The sequence below is a fragment of the Etheostoma cragini genome, chromosome 23 (assembly GCF_013103735.1).
Source record: "Etheostoma cragini isolate CJK2018 chromosome 23, CSU_Ecrag_1.0, whole genome shotgun sequence".
Taxonomy (NCBI): Eukaryota; Metazoa; Chordata; class Actinopteri; order Perciformes; family Percidae; genus Etheostoma; species Etheostoma cragini.
The window spans coordinates 11,595,319-11,618,541 of NC_048429.1; the positions used below are offsets into that span (position 1 = coordinate 11,595,319).

At 39.7% G+C, this 23,223-nt stretch overlaps 1 protein-coding gene across 13 annotated transcripts in view; it reads left to right on the forward strand.

Moving 5' to 3' along the window:
* Nucleotides 1–23,223, forward strand: part of cald1a (caldesmon 1a) — a 58,323-nt gene that overhangs the window by 4,108 nt on the left and 30,992 nt on the right. Inside the window, exon 1 of one of the 13 annotated variants that reach the window (XM_034863291.1) lies at nucleotides 12,104–12,128. The exons of 11 other annotated variants lie outside the window; for them this stretch is intronic. The gene's annotated coding sequence lies outside the window, so the exon portion shown is untranslated. Of the gene's footprint in view, nucleotides 1–12,103; nucleotides 12,129–21,742; nucleotides 21,972–23,223 lie in introns of those variants that run through there. One more of the 13 variants, XM_034863290.1, reaches the window with a different exon arrangement.

A 23,223-nucleotide genomic window follows, 5' to 3' on the forward strand; every position in this document is an offset into this window, starting at 1 on the left:
CCCCCCCCCCCCCCTTCTGGTTGACCCCACACCCCGGCCTATATAAAATTCACCATCAAATTTTGTCCGATTCAAGTGAACCACATTTACAAAGCTATTTTAGAGCCACGAATTCAATACATACACATGTGTAAAGAATTTCATAATGATCCTTCGTCCCAGGATCTGTATCTTTCCAAACTATTTCCCAAACTTTGATTCTCCTGTCTGAAGCAGTCATGTGGGCATGAAAGACCTGCGTTTGAATTCCTCTGGGCTTTAGTCACACTCTAATGAAGAGGATTTGTTAGATCAGCCTCTCACTCGTGTCGTTTTCTGACTTTAAAGTGCTATCACTCAAGGCCAGATTGCCTAATAGGCAGCATGGCATGTCGGTGTTGGTAATTGGCACATTGGCCCGCCATCTGCTTGTTGCCAGATGCCAAGCTCTGCCAGAAGTTTCATAGATCTAAAAAAAAAAAAAGACTATTGTACTTTTTTCCCTTTCAACTAAATCTTTAGTTTTTTTTTTTACTGGGTGATGATTTAATTCATGATGCAGCCTAGCTTCATATCTTAAAAGGTAAACCCTCTTTTACTCACGTGGTTTACATTTCATATGGTTTTTGTGGATGATTGATTGTGCTAGAGTGAGGTCAGTGCTCCGAAGCAGTGCTTCTGATGTCATCCTACAAAGATGCATGTTCTCCCCTACGTTCCCCAAAGTGGGTTGTTCAGAGAAGTGTACAACGTTGTTAAGAGGGACATTTAGCCTTTGGGCTTCTTCTTATCTGATAAAACAAGCACAGGAAATGTCTCTGTTGGCTGATTGGTCTTGTGTTTTTCTTCAGCGTCCTCCCATTGGGATCTCAGACGGGCACACTGTATCCCTTTGGCAGAGAAACCACCTTACTTGTCTCTCTTCTAACAGCTACATGAACTTTCCCTTAGCTCCTCTCTTTTACCACCAATCTATTCTATCTCAGCACTTTTCTCCAAAAAAGAAATGATTACTATAACGTTCATTCTCACTTTACCCTATTTGTTCTCTTCGCCAGCTTTCCATTCTTTCCTCCCTGTCCTCTCTTCACCTCCCCTCCCCTCCTCCTCCCCCGCCCACCTTCTCCTTCCAGCCTCTCGTCTTCATCCCATAGCGTCGCAAAACTGAACAAACATGGCTAATCAAGAGCCTGTCAAATCACCATCTTAAAGTCCCATATTTTAGGGTAATGGGGAATTAAGGGAACGTAGAGGTAACAAGGTGATGTATATCCCAGCGGCGTGTGAAAAATACTATTGAGTGTAAACATATGACCGGTGAGGTCATGTGTTTACACAGTAAGCGAGGTTAACCACTCTATCAGTTGCACAGGGGAAAACAGACAGGGTAGTGTGCAGGTCAGTTATAGGCCTGCTGGATTTCTGCTTGTGGCTACAGAGGCACTGGGTGTGCTGAAGTGCGTATGGCGAATGTGAAGGACAGCTTAGAGAGTCTACATTGGATGACTGCCATCATGGGAGTGAGAACTAGCGAGATTGGGCTTGAATGTGGTGATGATGGAAGTGAGGACTTGCCTCATACACATAAAGAATCACTGTGTCCTTACATGGGTATTAACATTAGTCAGACTTCTATTGTAATTCTGTTTCATTCTTTGGACAAGCTTCAAAGTTGAAAGTAGGTTTTATTCCAACCAAGTGCTGGGTATTTGAACATTTATTTTTAGGTTATGTTATCAAATCTAAGGAGAACACAATGTTGTCAGATTGTCTCACTCAACTGTTGGTGATGATTTCACCATAGATTCTGCTAATTCTTTTCTTGATAAATAACTTAACTGTTCCGTGTATACCAGGAGTATTCACTTAAAGAGATCCAGTTAAAAAATGTCCTCCCAGCAAAGGTCTTAACCTCATGATGTCTAAATTCTTTGTATAAACCTCTACGTCCATCGCATACATTTAAACAACATGCATTTCCATATCAATGGAACAGTATTTGTTTTCGATTTCAATGTAAGTAAAGTAAATACTTTCAACTTAGACACATTCAAGTTTAATGGGAAACAAATAGCTATATTTAACAAATACAGTTTGTCCTAGTACAATTAAACTATGGCTACATTTCAAGTAAAAGAAATGTAAATGTTTATTTTACACTATTCAAACAAATGTAGCACTGGAAATTAACATACACTTTGAACATATCTTACATAAAAACTCTGAACTTTTATTTTGAACACCTTTTTAACACTTAACAATTAAAATTATATATGTTCCATGACAAATAAACTTAATGATAAGTTTCTCTACTGTCCCAGAATTGTCCAAGAGACTGTATCTTTGCGTCCCAGGTACTGTTGTTAATGTCTCAGGGACAATGAGATATCCTTAATTTTGAGTACTTCTGGCCTATACATGGTCACAAGTTCAGTAAGGTTATGTCTTTAAATTGGTTTGTTGTGTCCAGGCCAAAACCCAAAGAAATTGAATTAAACTGAGAAAAAAGGATATAGGTCCTCACAGTTAAGGTGGAAATGTTTTCTATTTGCATTTGTTTTTGCTTTGTAGGGGACTTAAACCATTATTAACTGTTTTTTGCACAACACATTTGTGACATATCGCCCTTTGAGTTGATATGACAAATGTGTTAGCAAAAACAGCAAAATTATCATTCATTTGGAATTGGAGTTCTGGTCACCTGACAACTCTAAGTCTAACATGTACTCTCCTAGTAGCTCTGCTTTTGGTCCCCACCAACTTCTGAGGTAAATATCAGGCTCTTGAACAGCTAAATACTCAACTAGGTGTTATTAGCTAGACACAAACTAATACAGTAGTCGGCCTGGGTACTGTACAGTTTAATTTCTTCATTGGTAAAAATACCACCTGATGCATTTGAAAATGACAATGACAAGAGCGGTGAGAGTGAACTAAACCCTTAAAGTTGCGGCTCAGATAACCATGATCTGTGGGCTCGTCGCTAATAACACCTTTCCCAAAACACATAATTATATGACACGTTGTTGATATCAAATCATTTATAATAGCAACCTTAAGCCAATTTTTGAAATTCACAAGTATGGGTATCAACTCGTTTGAACACTAAAATAAATTGTAATTGAATCGTGAAGTTTCTTAAGAAATTCTTGAGCTGATATTTAAAATCAGACTCTGCATATGGGTTTTATAGCGAAGCACGTCAGGCAGCAGCACAGTCTGAGGTCTGTGTCAGGGATGCAGTCGGGAGCAGCGGTAATTGTTTAAGAGTGCATTTATAGAGGGTACTCTTTGTGCCTCCTAATCAGAAGCATACTCAGGCATTTACATATGAGCCTCCAAGGATTGCTCAGGAATGCATTACACGCAAGGAAAGAGGACGGGAGACTAAGAAAGCCGTCTTTAATGGGCCACTCCGCTGTTGCCATTTCTTTCCACTTCACATGTCACTGCCCTGTTAGGATGGGTGGGGGGGTGAAAGTGATTTAGGCGGAAGATCAAGATGCAAAGCCTTTTCCTCTCTTAACAAATGTAGGTGTATGTGTCTATGTTTGGGTCTTTGAGGCGACGATACCAACTATTTCTCAAAAAAGTAAAAATCAAATGCTCTCATTTGGCTCCTTTTTAGACCTTTTATAGATTAGATTTGTTTTTGTGGATTCATTTCAGTATGCGTTATGTAATTTGTCAATTTTTCTCTCTGTACTCTAACTCGGGTCTGGCAAGGGGACAAGAAGAACAAAAATATGGCCTTAGAAAACCATTTTAATCAGACAGTCCTCCGCAGGGACAGAGGCTGGCAAAGGCGAGATCTTTACCTCATCAGAGCTCTGCCAGTGGTGATTGGGTGAAACACTCAGTCAGGTTTTTATTGAAAAATCCCTGCTCTGGACTGGAGGGCCTTTACTGTAATAGAGCAGCTCTACGGCTGCCGAGGTGACAGCCAAATGGTACTTATTAAACTAAGGGCTGATTCATATTATATGCCCTACTGCAGTTTAACCTTGTTGGAGGCTTACGGTTCAGCTTTAATGCCGAAGTCCAGTCACATCTTTCATGACTGAGATACATATGCATCCATCCTCTGCGATTATCCTCTGATCAGACAGCAGAGTTCACTAATTTCCTATGTTAAAAAGACAATGATTTGATGTAGACGAAAATCATCTTTCAATTTGAGTTGTAATAGCCACTTCGACTATGTGTATGTTTACATGAAAGCTTTCTTAGAGCAGCACCTCGGCGGGGATAATAGCTCCAGGTCCCATCGTCTCTGCTTATTTACCCAGTACACAGCTCTCTGCACAAATTGAGCATGACGTCTAATGAAGTGTGAGCGTGGATTAATTACCCTCGTATTCAGACTAATGGCTCCTTCTCTTCTGATTAATGATGACACATGTCATATGAAGGAGGGCACAGCTAAAACATATCAACAACTTTATGTTGAAATGAGATATCTGTTTAGATATCTGTAACTACTTAAATATAATTGTCTTTATATGAAAACACTAAGTCCTACAGTCCTCCCTAGACATAGGGAGAATTTTGCTGTAACCATCCTTCTATTATCAGATAAAAAGCAGTGAACATCGAGTATTGGCATCATTTGGTGGTGTGTGATGGTGTATAAGTTTGATATGTGGATAGGCAACAAGTAGTTTATTTTATTTTATTTTAGTCCTAGTTATGATATTTAGGAACAAGTGAAACTGGCTCCTTAGCCTGACTGATACTGGATTTTTGAGACCAGTAACAATGTGAGAATCTGAAGTTTAAAACAACCCTGATGTGTTACAAATAGTCATATTTTTCATAAATGCATAACTAATGAACGTTTATAAATTTTTCTTAAATTAGTTTTTTTTCATAGAATGAGCATTTTGGTGGAACTGCATGAAACTTGTGATCTCTGGTGGACAAACTCTGTAATGGCAACACTGTATCTAAATGACCTAAAAATGGCATTCATTTATGGCAATTTTAACAATTTTTTTATTTTTACAATGCCAATATATTCACTGTTACTAAAATGTCTCCATTAAGATAACATCGGTCAAGCTCAACTTACAGTTTGGGGGCTTAAATATATTGATTTATGTTTTTTGGTCTTATTCATAAGGGCTATACATAATCTTAAGCAGAAACCATAATTAGGTGTTTGGTATGAATTTGAAAGAAAATGGGTTGAGCAAATGTTTTTAGGCGGATGGTGATAGTTCATTGGATAAGATGTTGAAGAAGGCAGAAATAATGCATAGAGGGATGGGGTGCCCGTTCTGGCTGGCCTCATTAAACCTGCCTTAATGAGAAACAAAACACCCAGACGCCCCCCTAGAACAATGTGTTCTTGTTATCAAAGAGTCTGCGTCCCGTGTATGATGGAGTCTGGCTTGCGTCCCGGCAGATTTTTCACGAGACTCAGTGTGCCTAAGTCAAGCCCTGAGTCCCGCAGTGCCACTCACTTCTGTGACAGCCACCTGGGAGACCACCTTGGAAAATAGGCCCCTATTAGTTCAGGTTAGACTTAATGACCAGTAATGGTACACCGGCCAAACCAAACTGTGCAAAAGGGCTCCGGGCAGGTCGAAATGAAATACCAGTCACTCAAGCTCTGAACATAAACACAAGGTGGGAGGTGGGAGGGGTGAATAGGTATGTCTGTAGGTGTGTGTATGAGGGCATTCAGACATGCATCTATGTATTTGAGAGAAGAAGTAACCCACATGGAAGAGACCATTTTCAAGCACAAGGAGATGGATGAACACCCGATGGACAGATTATTGCCGGGGGGACGGCTGTGGTTTTGGATGTATTCCCATTTAGCTCTGCTTTGTGAACCAAATCTTATTTCCAGTTTTGCCATCAGCTAAAAAAAGCTTGCAGCAACTTCAACGGAGCAACCAGAGAAGCTTCCTAAGAGCACCGCTCAATTATTTACAATTTCATGGCTGTCTGAGATATGTGTTATTCTAATAAATTTAGGAATTAGGAGGCTTAAGTACCGCACATATATTAACCTCTAAAGCTGAATTTTATCCTCAATTTAGTGGTAAATGCCACATCATGCTAATGGCATTCAATGATCGCATCTACCATGGTCTAAATAATCCGTGGTCTAGAATTAGCAAAGGCATTTAAAGTAAGACATTTCACCATTTAAAATAGAATGATATGAGTTAATCAGCCACTGAATACATTTACTTTACACTCCCAGGGAGAATGAGCTGCAGGCCGGCAAAAGGCAGACTGAGAAACATGTAAAAAAGTGTAATCTTCAATGAAAGAGACGAAGACAGAGGAAGAGAGAGAAAGAGAGAGCTTTGTTATGTCTCATGAAGCTCTAGGGTTTCCTGGAATTTCTGGCAATGCTGTCCAAAGTCACATAACCACAGAAAGAGAAGAAAAAGAGACAGACTGGGGGTAACTCTCCTGAAGGACACAGTTCAAGACGCTCTACTGACAATCGCGTCTCTGTCACTGTATACGGCAGATTAGAAGATCTCTGGTGTTTGCACTGGCAGTCACTTTTACCTTTATTAGACTGACAGAAACAATGAAAACAGTACAAACACACCTGCAGAAAGTGTAGAGTATAAGGTGTCATACATTACCTACTGTATACCTACAGATTAAAGACCCCGGCTTGGGTCTTTCACCTCGAGGGGGAACAGTAGATGTAGCTGGCTGGCCGCCACACTAATAATAACAGCCAGCACAGCCATGCACGAAAATGAGATCTGGTAAAGCTAGTAAACTTTAGCCCTGTAGAGCCCTGAAAGGATTTGAGGTATGAGGAGAGTGGAATGTATTTTTTGGAAGGAGAGGTGAGCTCTCTGTCACTTAGAGAATGTGCATCCGCTCATTCAAAAGCAATGCTAATGCTTTAATACCGTAAAATATGATCCAACAGACCACTGAAAGATCGGAAAAAATGCCATATTTTCCACAGAGATATGATATCTGTTGGGATTTCATCTTCGTCTCAATGAAAGAGCTTTACATTTCTAGTTCCTGGCATCATATCTGTCAACCATTGTAGGTGGACTGGGATTAGGACTGGTTTACTTCACGGAATTTTGTGCTGACTTCTGCAGTCCTTTGTCAAGAGCTATGCTCTGGCTTTTTCTATTACAGTCCTCCTTCCTATAACTAGAGTTTTCTTCCCTGTGCTGGCTGCACACTTGATATGTACCAGCTTACACTTAGAGAAAAGCATTACAGTAAAATACCTGAAGTATTGAATTTAATCTCTTAGATAGACCTAAAGGTAGTATTGCACTTTTTCCTATCAATGCAATGCTAAATGTATTTCTGCTGACTGTAGAGGGTGGTAGATTCATGCAAATGTGTAGTGCATGGAAGACATAAAACACAAAGAAGAAGACAAACAATATGCAAAGCTTTCAAGCTGTTCAACAGTTAGTGATGAAAACAGCAAAAAAGGAACATTGCGCAAAAGGCAGGAAATCAGATGATTGTTAGCTAAAAAAAAATCTGCTTTGAAAACATTTTATCAGAAAGGAAATGCTTTCAAGCCTTAAAGTTGCGTTAGGGATCAAACGATTGTTTATGGTGTAAAAGGTGTTGCTCAGAGTCATATGTCATCTGACATATGACAGCTTCCCTATGGAAGCCCTGAATTTTTTTTTCTGGCATCCCGTCGGCCAAAACCTAGGTTCAAGTCTGACGTACAACTTAAACTTCTTTTACGCAGGAGATACTATCTCGTAGGTATGAGTTCAACTTTTACTTCTTAGTTAGGCTGTTTTAAGGGTGAGAAAGTCGTGCTGAAGCGCTAAGTGGTATAGACATTTGTTGTTAACAGAGAAGGTAAAACCTTTTGTTAATGCTGTATTTGGCTGAACTTTCTATTTCATTTGTATCATGCACTAAACCTTCAGCACATCTTTCTAGCCCTTACAATTTTTAAGAAATTAAGAAGTAAAGGTTTAACTCGAATGTGCAAGATAGTGTCTCCTACATTCATGGCCAAAACCTAGGTTTCAGTCATACGTAGGACGTAAACAGTTTTTTCAGCTTGTTGGTTTGGTTTTTGCAGCCCGCAGGTATACTGTTTTGATTAGCTTTGTTTTTTGTTGGCGCAGGCTGCTGTATTAGTTACCTGCCTAACATCAAACGCACCGACAGTAAGCATTTAGCTAAAAGAAAATGGAATTATGGAGTTACATTTCCACGTGGCCATACACATGACACATGATCTGCTGAACGCGTAAATAGTTAGCTGTTTCGCAATTCTTTGCCTTCAAGTGGCCACAAAAAATCATTGAAAGCCGCAGTAGGTAGAGAGCAAAAAACTGCAGGATTTGAAGTAGAATGAAATCTCTTCCCGCAGCTAGACCTATGTGCAGAACAGCCAATCGGAATGCTTTCTACTTGTGATTGGCTAAAGTCTCCTGTCACAGGCTAGACTTTCTAAAGTCTATAAATAAAGCAAAGAGGAGATGTAGAAGTCTAGTTATCGCTTAGACCACTTGAATTACAATATGTTAAGGTTTTTAATCTTTTCCCAATGATGTCAAAAACAAATTGCCTTTCACAGCTTAAATGCTTATAAAAGTTTAAGGATACTCATAATACATCTTGGAGAGAAACACAGACTACAGACATAACTGTGTAAAGTACCTTTAAGGGAGCCTAACAGGTATAGACCTAAGTGTGCAATGTAACTTGATCCTGTTGAATGCCTTTCAACGTCAAAAAACCCCACAAATTTTCTTTTCTAAGTCAGTGTCCATTAAAGCCCATTTATCAACTTGTCTGCTGAGTATACTGATCAGAGATATCTCGCAGTTTCCACACCTGGCTATGAGTCCCAGCAGCTCCACCATTAACTGGCTTGGCCCCGCATCAACTCTCTGAGAAAATGTCAGGGTTGCATGAATACGCAGAGAGAGAGAGAGAGAGAGAGAGAAAGAGCAAGAGAGTCATACAATTAAAACAAAACATGCCTGGGTGTCTGCTCTGAAAATCTCTCTTTTACCATTCCTTTTTATGTGTGTATTTTTGCAAGTGTCCTGGCTGTGCTTTTGCCTGTATGAACTGAAAGCACTGTTGTGAATAGTCCCTCCTGATCAGGTCATCTTGCCCGCATGCCCACCACCCCACCCACAACCCTACTACGCTTATACCCGCTCCTTAATCATCTCCTATCTATCTCCAGGAATGCAGCCCCTTATTTTGAAAAAATACCGTGTCATGTAATACCCTTGAAAAGCCTCGAAGCACGCTTCAAAAAATTGGCATTCCGCTGCTGTGATTTACTGACTTGTGTGTTAAAACAAGGCAACAGAGATAAAGATTTATGACATTTGGAGAGATTTAAATAAATATGTGCTCTGCTAAAGGCAAACTTGTGTCAGGGTTTGCACTCAGCTGTCATGTTTTCTCAGTATGTGGGGGCATTGCATCATGCGTTTAAGCCTCACTCTAACCCCATGTATGTTTCCATGTAAGGTATGATGGGAAGACGTTCTCTCTTAGTGTGATTTGAGCCAGCCACGTTAATCACTATGCCGTTTATATTCCCTTTTTTTTTTCTTTTTTTTATCCCTCACGTTTTTTCTCCTTCTTTCACCAAAGTGTAATTTCTCTCCGGCCACGGAGAGCGACGCGTCCAACATGACAAGAATGTGGCTTTTATAGGAAGCATGTCACAAATGTTCAGCAAATCCATTTTTTGCCATAGAGAAACACATCAGGAACCTCTCAAGCTTTATGAGAAATACATTTTTTATGTTCCACTTAATGTTTCCAGCATGTCATGTTATTGCCCGTATACCAGAGGCTGAGGGCTGCTGTGAATCATGCTAATCACGTATACTTTTACATTTTAGTCATTGAGCTTTGGTGTATATCCCGAGTGACTTTTACTTATTAAAAAAAGTACAAGTTCGGGATCTTGCCTGGGGGCCTTATTGCCAGGCGCGCTTTCAGTTTCTGGTTATAAGAGCTGAACTTTAGCTCACAGATATGAAAGAAAGCAAGGATTTTAAGCGTAGTAGGGGTCTTTTCTGCTCTGTTCCGACTTGTTTTATCTTTTTTCTGCTTTATTGCCATCAGCTGGATAAACTGTTCTGTCGCTGCAGTGTCGGCAGTAGCAGTGCTTGGACTAAAACCTGCCATATATCAGCACTCTAGTTCCACTAGTCTGTCTGGTCAGCTTACTAGTAGCAGATTAATGTCCTGTTGAGGAGAGACAGACTCCTGCCCAGGCCTAATTTATTCTGACAAAAGGCAGGTGTCAAGACGGGATCTCCTAAAGAAACAAGAGGAGCCTGCTTTTCCTTTGGAAATGGAGCTGAGAGAAGGATGAGGAATGAGTTCACGACAAGTCACATGTCCTGGTGTGCATTGCCTAAAGTGAGAAAACCCTGCCAATGATGCAAGAGGTTTCCAAGACCATTAAATGACCTGTTCATTGAGATTACTATCACCTCCTTTGTCATTAGCTTCATACAGCATCTGTCTGTCATTATTTATTTACAATCCTATTTAATAGACTTAAAAGTCACAGTGTGCCCTAAGGTAATGAAAGACTCAATGATGTTGTCCTTGTGTATTCATCATAACTTTGGTTTGTTATGAGAGGGAAATGATGTGGAAGAATTGCATGTATTTATTCAGTAGTCCTGGTTTGTTTTATACTATTATAATGTGGTTTTCATACAGTCTTGGCCCTTGATAGCATGTATGTTCTGACAACACATTTGGTTCTGAGTGACAAAAAGATGAAGGTTTTGACTATAAATTTCCTTGTGTAATTACACAACAGACTTTTAACATTGCATGTCAAGTGCATGGGTGCATATTTACTTAGATTATGTGTTATTCAGGATAACTTCCACCAGAATATGTGATGTATTTTGCAAAGAGGTGCTTACATAAGAGCGCTGCAGTGGTGAAAAATAAAACCGCCTGGATCCTGAGGTAACAGGATAGGAAAGAGCTGGAATGGCTTGTTAATGACGTTGTTCATTGCTGGGCAGCAAATTAGAATTTGACTCAATTGATATTGTCATGATGCTAGTGAAACTTTTGTACCATCAATCAACGGATTATTTCACTTCAGGGAGATGCAGCTACAGGTAATTAGCTTGGTTATCCATAAAGACTTGTATCAGGAAGAAACGGTAACACTTACCTGTCACACGGTTTTAGACAAACAAATTAAGCTAGGTGATTTCTTTTACTTACAGACCCTTTTTTTCGCCCTGCTTCCTGTCTTTAAGCTAAGCTAATCACCTGCTGGTTTTAGCTTCGTACAGTTGCAAACAGAGATGAGAGTGGTATGAATGTTGTCATCCAACTCACTGCTAGAAGTGTATTTGCGAAATGGCTACCTTTTCTTTAAGATTGTAAGAAGATATATATTTTTTGCAAAATATAAGAAGTATATACAAAAAATGTGCTGTCCATTCTCCATTACCAAGACCAACTGTTACAAGAAATATACGTTTATACATTTGAATTTTTTAACTGATTACGCAATCCCACAGAGCCAAGCTAGCTGTTTCCCAATGTCCCGATTTTTGGGCTAGCTAAGCTAAGTGCCTGCTAGCTGGAGCTTCATATGCTGTGTACAAGAATTCTTTTGTGCTGTGCTGAGTATAGGCTTTTCCCCCCATTTTCTCTCCCCCATTGCTGGTGGTTCACACACACACTCCAAAAATGTCCCTAATAATTTGATAAGTTTCTTGCAAAATGACACACCCACATATTTTTTGCAGTGCGGCAGTGGCAGGAGAATGTCAGAGTCTTCATATAGCAAGGGGGGGCAGATAAACAAACTGTTTCTAACTTAGGCAGAGGACTGTGGCGTTTGAGACGGCTGCTTTTACACCAAGAGGAATGTTCCCTTCCAGGGGGGCTCTGATTCAAAGTGCACGGCTGGGACTCCAGTATAGAGCTCATATGTGAAAGTGAAGAAAGCTTTTGTGTGTGTTTAAAAATGAAATGTCAGCGTAGTGAAAGGATCGGTGTGCCTCTCTTTCCTGACTCCTGAGTCGTGCAGGTGTGTGTGTTTGTGTGTGTCAGCCCAACAGTTTTCGCTGATTTGTCACGACAGGTCCAACATCACCATCAGTCATGCTGTTCTGAGAGAGAGCCAACTTTGCGACCACTGTGTAGTGAGTGTGAGAGCTCTATCTTGCTGTGCACGCAGCATGCAAAGGAACCCCCCCCCCCCCCCCCCTTTTTTTCCCAGTTTGGTTACGGGAAAAGGCAGCATTTTTTCTTTCCATATTTGGTCATGTGGAGCACAGCCAGGGAGCAGTAGCCTTTTGATGCCGTACAAACATCCCTATTTTGTGTGGGATTTGTACTTTTTGGAATGCTTTTTCTCCCTATTCTGCCTGATTGTGGGTGTAGCATCTAAAACTGCACTTTAAAAGGGACGCAAGCCTTTTAAAAGTCAAAGACCGGAGAGGAATAGTGCTGGCTCTTGCTGCTGTTTCACAAATAAGTTGCCTTTTTACAGTATTATTTATGATATGGGCAGCAAGAATCCAACTTCTAATGCAAATGTCCCTCTTAAAACCACAATTTAAAAGTCGGAACAATGTTTTATAACCATTCTTTCCAGTCAACTGCTATATGAACTTCTCTTGGGCAGTTATTTAATGTGGTAAATTGGATCTGCAGCTGACAAATACGAATTTATCATCTAATTTCAAGGGTTACCTTTAAAGGGCTTCAAGTAAACTTTTAGCTGAAGCTGGATTTAGTTAGATTTCCCCAAAATAAGAATACAGATGGTATGTTTCAATTCAAATGGACTATCAGTGTGATAAACCTGCTGTTTTGATGGATATGGCATGTTGGGGAAATGTTTTTATTACAATTTAAGTGTGACCTAGCTTCAGGCGTGAGGTTTAAAGACATAAACACACTCTCAACCTGAAGGGGAACGCCGGCTGGTGAAGCGCAGGTGTTTTCTGCTTTCGCTCCACAGAAGTGAAAGGTCGTAATACCTTGAGATCTCATGCAGCCTGTGTAGTGGGCGGCAAAAAACTCCCATCCCTGTGTGGGACCGTGAGAGGAGAAATTATTAAAAGAACATTGAACATCATAGTCTAAATATATTCGATAGATGACAGTGTGCTCAAAGTTTAGTGAGGTTATCTGGCTGACAGTGGAAAATAAAACACACGATTGAAGAATGCTACGTAGAGAGTAATTTGTTTTAATCAGGGCAACACAAGAGTTTAGAAAGTATCCAACTAAGGCTTCCTTCCCAAAAGAGATTTGGCAGTTGAAAGATAATTGAAACAAATGCTATTTATTGTCATGAGGCTATCACAACATGCTGTTTAAAAAAATAAGACTGTGTCATGATAGTTAGAGCTGAGTCGAACATAACTTAATAAGTACAGTTTTTAAGGTATTACGTATTGTAGTTTCGTCATCTTTTTTATTGGCTGTGATAAGTAATTACTAAGATCTGGGAACATGGAGTCATCACTATGAAACAGAGCAAGAAACACAATCAGAGTAGTTGTAAAAAAAGAGTCAAGCCAGATTATCTAAACCAATTAATATTGGATTCAAAACTGAACGCTTGGTCAACGTGTTGCTAATAAACTCTCATTGCACAGGAAAACTGTATGTGCACAATTATAAGTACAGTGGGTCGAAGTTCATCCAGGAAGTTGGTCTTCAAATGTATCATTGAAAGAAGAAACAAATCCAAGTTAAGCGGGGCTCGGCTAGATACAGGTGATGTCACTATCAGATTTTGCAACATTTTAATCAACATCTGTTGACAGCTGTGGTGCTGATCGGAAGCAGATATGCCTAAATTGTTAAGTTTTAGACTAAAATATTAATGGAGTAAATGAGGATGTTTTTTTTCTCTACTTTGATTGTTGTTTTTTAGTCATGACTTAATAAACTCAGTGGTTGATTAATTCCAGCAGTGCTTAGTGAAACCTGCTTCCACCCTGTAAACTATAATGCATCCAAGGTATTCCATTGAGATTTACTTGGTTGTGTGTGTGTCTGTGTGTGTGTGTGTGTGTGTGTGTGTGTGTGTGTGTGTGTGTGTGTGTGTGCGCGCGCGCGCCCACCTTACTCAGTCTGTCTCAGTGTGTATGATTCACAGGCCACAGAGACGTGTTATGGAATGTGAACCATTGTCTGGGAATGCAGGAGTCTCCTTTTTCTTCACCAAATGGAAACTTAACATCTCTAACCTTCATGTCTTTTCCCCACACCGATGTGAAATTTCCCCTCGTTGGTTCGTCTTCTATCAGAAAGCTAAAGTCAGCTCAAAGGAGATTTCAAGGCGATTTGAGGGACGATTGTGTCTGATCGCCACAACCAAAGTCACTAATGACATTGCATCTGTGGCATTCTAGGATTGTAGCCCATTTCTTGCCCCAACCCCCCAAACCATCAGCACATTATTGCACCATATTTCACTTGCCACAGTGGCATGAGCTTCTTAGGTTTGCTTATGAAAACCCTCTGCTCATGCTCAGTAAAATCTTTCCTCATTTCAGCCGAAGCCACACTTTTCAAAGATTTGTTTTGGAGGACGTAGAGTGTGAGTGGAAAGCAGATGGTATTGAGATTAAGCATGGGTTGGATGCAGTTGGCCAATTTATTGTGTTGCCTAGAATATAGTCGAAGCTGAAGACTTCAGCTTTGACAACAGAAGCTGTTGTGGTTCATATTCACACTGTGGCATGAAATGCAGACATAGACAGATACATAAAGAGGTTCGGCTGCTTGGACGCAAGTAAATCCTATGAATTTAAACCAATTACTAAGCTGAATTCATACCCAACCAACCCTGAATCTCTCAAATTGTAGCTGAACAGCTGTTGGCTAAGCTACTGCATTGTGGTCCAAGAGGAGTTTGAAATTGTGAGAAAAGGGAGAGAGTAAAAGAAAAGAAAACTGCATGAGCAAACACTGTATAGGCGACCAAATTATGGATTTTTGAGACTGATATTCATATTTAAAAGTAACAACAGATGGTATTGTTAAGGATTCTGCCTTATTTATTATTTTTTGGCCTGCTTCATCAAGGAGTAAACCTCCATATATGGGCGCACGCTCTACCAACTGAGCTATCCGGGCACCCAGTAACAACACTTTTAACACTAACAGCTAATATAGCAGAATATTTGAAACTACAAACTGGAAATTGAATTAGTATCAAATAGTATCAGCAACTACAAACAAAACATACTGAATATGTTAAAAATAGAAAACTTTTTTTTTTAGCTTTAGAAAAAATGCTGCCTGCACACACATCTTTGGCATTTCTGTACTGCAGTTTCTGTTACCTCCATACTAGAGATGTTAACTTCTTTACAGCACAAATCAGAACTCACACAATCTGCAACCTGAACAGATTTGTTCAAATTAATACGACCCAATGTAGCCTAAATCTAAACTATGTTGCTTCCGTTTATTCACAAGGCCTTGAGTGCCTCACTTGAGTGACAAGCAAATTGAACACGCTAACATGATAAGCTAATGTTACTGAAAGGCCTTTTACAATTTCAGAAAGCTGCTTTATGTTAATCCATGATTTTTCCATCTATGGTGTTAAATCTAAAATGCATCCTCATGTTAACTTGATTGTTTGGTGTCATCATTATGGGCTCAGTTCTGGTTTTGCGCTAGCAAAAAGAACAACATTAGCCTGGTTTACTGCATTGGGTCAGATGGACAGTTGGACAAAGGTCCTGCTGGCTTACAGCCTGTTGTGCTTATGCAAACAAAAGGTCATTACAGAAACAATATTTTATAATTTCCCAAGTTCAAACGGCAATTAAAATTTCTGATGATAAGTGACAGTTAATATTATCGCCGCACCAATGTATCGTTCAGGCTCCAAAAGGCAGGCTGGGAAAGATGAAGCTGAGAGAGGAACGAGCAGAGATGGAAATAAAAGAGAGATTCTTGGCCTCGGTGCGCCAAAAACCTCCAGTGAATTTATGAATGCTCATCCACAGCCGCTCTGCATCCTGGATCTGTAAACGTGTTAATGTTGCCGAGGCCTGGACGTGTGAGAGGAGACACATAGCACAGAGAACCACAACCACATGGCCAGCTTTCCAAACACAGCACTGGAGGTGGTGATGGATATCACACATGTACATACAGTTACTGTACCATAAACGCACACATACTGCACTTGCAGTGGCCATACGTATTTTCTGTATTACACTTATGAAAAGCATAAATTCTCACACTTATCTAAAGTGGAAACAAATTAAAAAGCATGTGTTTATTCCTATGCACCTCCTCTGCTCACATTTACATAAATACACACAAAATACATCTATAAATGTAAATCCTGTTTGTTAAATACTGTTTATAGTGATGCACACACAGGCTGAACATATTTTAACCACCCTGTCAGACTAATCTCAGGAGACTCCTTACCCTTGCAGAAAACGTTAGGTTTATCCATCTCAAACTGTCCCCAGAGCCTCAGCCAAAACAGCTGTTTGTGTGGAATACCTACAGGCATGCAGTATCTCTCTCTTTATTTCTCTCTCCCTCTCTGTTTTACTGCAGAAGCGTTATCTGTGTGATAAAACGGTCATAAAATGATCATGCTTTCTTCGCCCAAAAATACTTACACACCAAATACTAGATACCATTATATCTTAGCTTTTGACTAAACCAATAGACTTCTGTCTCTGTCTTTAAGTGTAAGTGTGTTCGTATCCTGTCAAGTTAGCATCCCTTACTATAATAAATGGACAATTCACAGTAGTTTGTCCTATAGCTACATGCAATTTGTGGGGGTGCCTTGCTGCCAAGGTGCTTTTGGAGCAAGGCACCACTAGTGGTGCTATGGGGCAAAATGTAGCAATACAGCAGCATAAGCCAGGGCTGAGGACTGCTAGCTAGCCAATGTAAACGCAAAAAAAATCAACTTTGCAAATGTTTTATGATGCAGGAAATTCGTGAAACACTAAGTGTAAACATAACGTTTTTTTGTTCCAAGAAAACTCCATACAGCAGCTTTAAGCTATTTGCAGAGACAGAGGTTGTGTGGCAGTCATTTCTGTTGTGAAAGAGAGGTGATTCATGTTTCAAGCACGTGTGGCAGACCCATGACATTATTTGAAGAGAGGATGTCTGAAAAAAACCTCTATTTTGTCAGAATTTGGAGAAATTATATTTTTGTCTTCTTTAACTTTTGACTAGAAGCCCTACATTTGTAGTCTGGCTTACTAAATATTGAAAGGTGAAGACAGCTTATGTCAAAATACTATTATACTATACTAATATGATTATTTTTTTATGTAATCAGTTATTGTTTCACAATAGCATATTTCCCTGTAGCATTTGGATCTTGTGTGTCTTGTAGTCTCCAAGGTAGTATATTATTTCGGATAAACCAAATAAAATGGCATGCGACTGCTGAAAGAGTGGAAGTGGTTCATGAGTTCTCCAACATACCAACAACTGTAGCAGGTGGACAAAATAATTCCTTCCATTGATGCAACAACTAGAAAGGCCAGGCTTTGTGCCTGTGTTGCCTTCACATTCCAGATTACTGGAATACCTCTCTTCACCTGGACACCTGCACAGCTGTGACTCCATATCTGCTAGACATATAAATTCTCCTCTCATCTCCTCTCGCCTCCCCTAGATATAACTGCAGACTTTGGTTTGTGTTGGCACTGTCATCTGGCCCTACTCTTTCACTTTTCATACAGATGAAAATCAAACGTATGTTAATCCTGGATTTGAAAATAATTTAGTTCATGACAAAATACCTGGAAAACTGCTTTCCCATCAGCCTTAACTGCACATCTTTAGTCCTAATTACCAAACGTTAGCATGCTTACACATTAAAACAGATTGTAAACATGGTGGACGTTAAACATTAAACTTTCCATACATTAGAATGTTAGCCTTGGTATTTTACCTTACCTACAAAGCTTCTAGCATAGCTGTTGACTTGTTTTGTTAAGAACTGTCAACAACTACTAGTTGAACTACCTTACTTGTGGGATCATGTTGCTCATGACATTACTCATGTTGAGGATTCATGTGAAATCCTTGTCTTTATTATTCAGGTGTCATGCTCCAACATGTGTGAGTCTAGCATGTATAATTACTTCAATTCTTTTTCATTCTTTTCAAATTGAATGTCATTTGTAGAGGTGTGGACTCAAGTCAGATGACTTGGACTCACGTCAGACTTAAGTCACAAAGTTGATGACTTGAGATTACTCGAGAATTACCCGGGAATTTCAGGAAAGACTTCTACACTAATGACTCGTGACTTCACTCGGACTTGAGCCTTTTGATTTGAAAAAACTTGAAACATTTCCCCAAACACAAAAAATAAACAGAATGTTTTTTAAAACGTGCTTTAGTAATAAATTAATCTCTATTCATTTCCTACATCAACTAACGATATTAATTCCCAACAAGTCGATACTTCATGAACGCATCATTTCCCTGTTTGACATATCGCAGATCAGAGGGAAGAATGAACAAGTTGTGTCAAAATGTGCCAGTTTGAAATGATGACACCAAAGATAATTTAGTTTGGGTATGAAGACTACTTGTTATCAGAATCACTATCTAAGTATGTCCGCCCGCAAAGCCTCTGTAATTAGTATGAGTGACAAATTAACTTTAAATCCTTAACGTTAATTACAAAGCATTTTTCCATCTTTTTTACATGGATGTGACACCTGGGCTGCGATTGTTTATGTATAATTTACATGCGTGATTTAAAATAAATCTGAGTTTGTTAGATTTTGACATATACAGTATTTTTCACACATAAGTTGTAATGAAATGTTTTGTCTACTAAGGCTTTTATTTTGTAGTCATTCCATGCTTCCATGACTTAAACGTGTTTGTGAAAGTCACCTTCTCTCACAGTAATCTTCCATGTCAGAGCCTCAGTCATGTTTAAAGATGGAGAATTAGCTTCTTAGAAATATGAAACCTGAGGAAGTCAGATGTAATGTGATAAAGATCAACAGCCTATATGTGTTTTGCCTAATTATTTTATGTTTATCATATTATTATGTCTTTTTAGATCATGCGTATATAAACTAAACTTATTTTTTGATTTGTACATGTCTGTAGACAGGAACGTTTAAATAAAAATCAACACATAAATAAAATATATGTACTTTTTAGTTTTTTTACTTTTAATAATTGATTATTAACTTATCAGACTCGAGCATTGAATGGTTCTAGAGAGAATTGATTTTTATGTCAGCAAAGTATTGTGGGTTCCGTGGGTTAACTCTAAGTAACAGAAATTGTGCAACCTTGTGGGTGAATGAAACATGCATACACAGAAAGTTTATTCATAAAGTGAGTTTTTTTCCTTTTAGATTTATCTTGCAAATTTAAGTAGACATAAAACATGGTATTTCCATGTCTGTGTTATTAAATTCAGTAGCACTTGATACAACTTGTTTAAAATAAATAAATGCACATTTGGAAAGGCCTTCATGATTTGTCACAAATTTAATTTATTATTACTTTGGTTTGATTGATTTAATTTATTATTACTTTGGTTGGAAATACAAAATTGAGGACTTTGGACTTTACTTGGGGACTTGTTAGTCTTGACGTGGGACTTGACTTGGACTAGCATGTCTTGACCTTGATTTGGGACTTGAGTCTACTTGAGACTTGCAAAACAGGGACTTGGTCCCGCCTCTGGTGATTAGGGACTAAGCCGTGTAATCACCAGCTGCAACGAGTCATCATTGTTCCTTTATTTGCCAACTTCACAGCTGGCAAGCACATAACGTGCGCTAAGCTAGTTTTGACTCGTTTATCTTCAAATTGATTCCCTTTATTCAAAAACCAAAACAGTCACTGCACATCAAAAAGTTCCCAAAGGAGGAGTTGTCTGTAACTGGCATGTGAATGAGTAATTTGGAGGCTCTTTCAAGTTCCCCTCTCAGAGGTTAAATAGGAGCATTCCTTACATAGCTCCATAGCCATAATGTGGAGATTAATGTGTTTGTCCAAAGGCTGTGAGGGGATAGTTGCTCTGAGTATCACAGTAAGAAATCTGACCAAAAAGCTGCAGTCTTCTTTTCTCACAGAATGCTTAACTAGCGTCAGGAACATTTCACCAAAGCCAAAAATAGATGTGCTGCTGGCCCATACTTATTCTTCAGCTACTGCCAGACTGTTGCTTGGTCTACTTTGTGCCTCATTTGGCCAATAGGGGCCCATTGTTGTGGTGCTTTTAACTCGAGGCTTCTTGAGAAGATAGAGGCATTATAAGGTGCTGTAATCCCAGTGGCTGTCAGGATAATATCAACTTGGCTTTTAAGGCTTTTTAAGAGACTGGCACTTAGACACTGTGTTCTGTGCCAGGGTCTGGCAGTCTCGACAGGTAGTAATTTGACTGGTAAATGTGTCATTATAGCCATTGTAGAAGGTTGGTGCAGACAGGGGAAAAGAAAGAGGGGGAGGAGAAGAGAAAAGAGACAGAATAAGAAGGGAGAATGTGATAGATGGATGGATGGATGATGCAGGTTTTAGTGATAAAAGTGGTTGAAGAAAATGTACAGACGCAGCAAAAGGAAGGAACAAGAGGTTTTACAGCAAACAGGCTAAGATAGGCTGTTGCAAAAAGTCTGAAAATGTCACAAACTTGTTACTGTAGGTTGCTCAACTTGGAGTGGTGTCTTTTTCTCGTTCTGCGTCTGTTAGCTTTTGCAAAGTGTGGGTGGTCCCTCCGGTGATATACACAACAGTTACATTTCTATGTCTTACTGAGGGCCTTGTCTGCAAGCCACAGGCTTCCTCTTCTGTCCTACGCCTGGTGCTCTCCCATGTGGAGACGAGACAATGTGACTGGGCTGCGTTTAGTCAGCAGAACTATTCTATTCATTTCATTTTGTTGACAAACCTACTTTTATTCTAATTAACATTATAAATGTCATGCTTTGAAATGGTCTGTAACTCATTTATATACAAAACCAAACACCAAATGAAAAACGCAGTCTTCTCAGCTGCATAAATCAAGCATTATTTGCAACAATAACTTCAAGTTCATATGCTGTCGTGCTTGTGTTACTAATACATTCTCCCTTGGCGTCGCTGGTTCTAGGAAGTATGTGATTAGACTGATGTTTGGAGACCTTGTCGGTTTTACTTATTTCTCTCATTTCGTCTTAATTACGGTTGTATGAATAACCCCACATCCAAGTGCCAATTGCCCCCCTCCTCCTCGTTTCACAAATGACACTAAGAGTGAATCTAGGAGAGTGACTTTTTGTGGTATTTAAAATATCTCTTCCGAATCACAGAGGCTTTTACAGTGTAATAGAGGGGAGACAAGGCTGTGTTTACTGTATAGGTTCACATGGGGGAGGAGACTGGGGGAGAAGATGGAGTGGGAAGCGTGAAGGTTTGAAGAGTCCCTCAGAGTCGTAGTTTCTTTTAGCACTTCTCTCCTGTCTGTGTGTTTCCTGTACATCGGTGCATTCTCATTAGTACGCTTAGTGTCAATGCATGCACCCAAACACTGTAATGTTGCAGCTACATGCTTGTGTGCATGCTTACTCGTATGTCAATTTATAAAGAGGCTCTCTTTGACCCCTTCTGTATGCAACTGCAGATACAAGAAACAAGCATGCTTTTAGCACACAGGAAGCTGGGCTCAAGAGCTAAATCACGTCCTAGAGCAGAGTTTAGCCAAGCTCCGACATGTAGGTAAACAACACAGGAAAAGTTAACAGTAGAGATAGGGAGAGAAGGAGAGACAGGAAGGAGGGAGGGAGGGGGTAACGCCGAGGGAAAGAAGGAAGGAGGTCACTAAGGGATGAAGGGAGGGACAACTAGCAGAAAGGCGAAGGGAACAGGCATTTGCCTTTTTTGTCAGCTGAGGCGGGCTGTTGCAGACTATTACTTGTTGTTGTATTGTACCTCTGTTTGGAGAGAGCATTGTGAAAAGCTGGTATGGTGTGAAGAAAAACACATTGTTTGAAGGCTAATTCAAGGTACGACAGTCAAAATTCTTTCTTTGTTTCTCCAGATTGTCCTACTACCCTTTAAAGCTTATTTTCTGCCACTGTCACTTTCCTTCTCATGTTGTTTCACCACAAAGGACAAAGTGTTTTTACTGTGACTATATTCAGTGCTGTCTTTTTATCCCACGAACTGCCATGCACCTTTATCATTCTTGTGCTCAGCTAGGGTCTGTTTACTTTGCTCCAGTGTATTGAAGATGTTGCTGGGGGGGTTTAGCTAGGATCGTAGATGTATGATGGAGGCACAGCAGCTCCTGGGTGGTCTCGGTCCTCACTGCACAGCCAGTCACGTACCCTAGCGGCGTATTTTTAGTGGTAGTTGCTCTTAACATCCTGTGTTGGCTTCTCCCTCCTCTGACTTTGTGTCTCTGCTCTTCTTTGTCAGCCTCACCTCTCTGTTTTCTACCAAAGTTTTGGGGCATAGGTTTCAGCCAGGCATGTTGTCACCTATGGCTGAGGCTTTTTAAACAGAAAGATATGGCTACACACTTTTGACATGTCATGTCAAAAGGGATTGTACTTCAAGTTGATTGATTGGGTTGATTGATTTGGCGTCAGTGTAATAGCTGTAAATACCATAGCAAACACTTACTTTGCAGTTACTCGCCTATTCTTGTTCCTTGCAAAAATTTAAATATGCTGATGACAACATCCTCAAAATGACAAAAAAATCTAAAATGTTTTGATGAGTGATTGCTGTTAGTGCAAACTCTGGAGACAAATGCATTGTGCTTCCTGTGGCTGCTTCACAATAAAAGCACCCCCGTTTGCCATCTTAAATGCTTTTAATGTAAAGCAGCAGCAGTAGCATGTTCCATTTTCATTACCAGTAACATACACAGCTGTGACGCGGCTGTCACAGTTACCCCGGATTACAATGCTGCCTTGTTTCTTGTGAATGTGAATCCAGTAAAAAAATGGGGTTGAATTAAATGGAAATCTTAAGGATTCTGACTTTAAACAAAGTACTTTGATATACAGAAAGCTAAGGCTTTTTTGACTTGGTTTACTTGATTTTATTAGGATCCTCATTAGCTGATGCAGTACATCAGCTACTCTTCTTGGGGGCCACACAAAACTTAAAACACATCAGATAAGACGTTTTAAGACGAAACAGCCTCATAGAAGAACAGTATTACTAGCATTATTCTTTCTTGCAAACATAACTATAAATGTTCCCATTCATATACTCTTTTGAAAGTAAACATGCATGTCTCCCCTC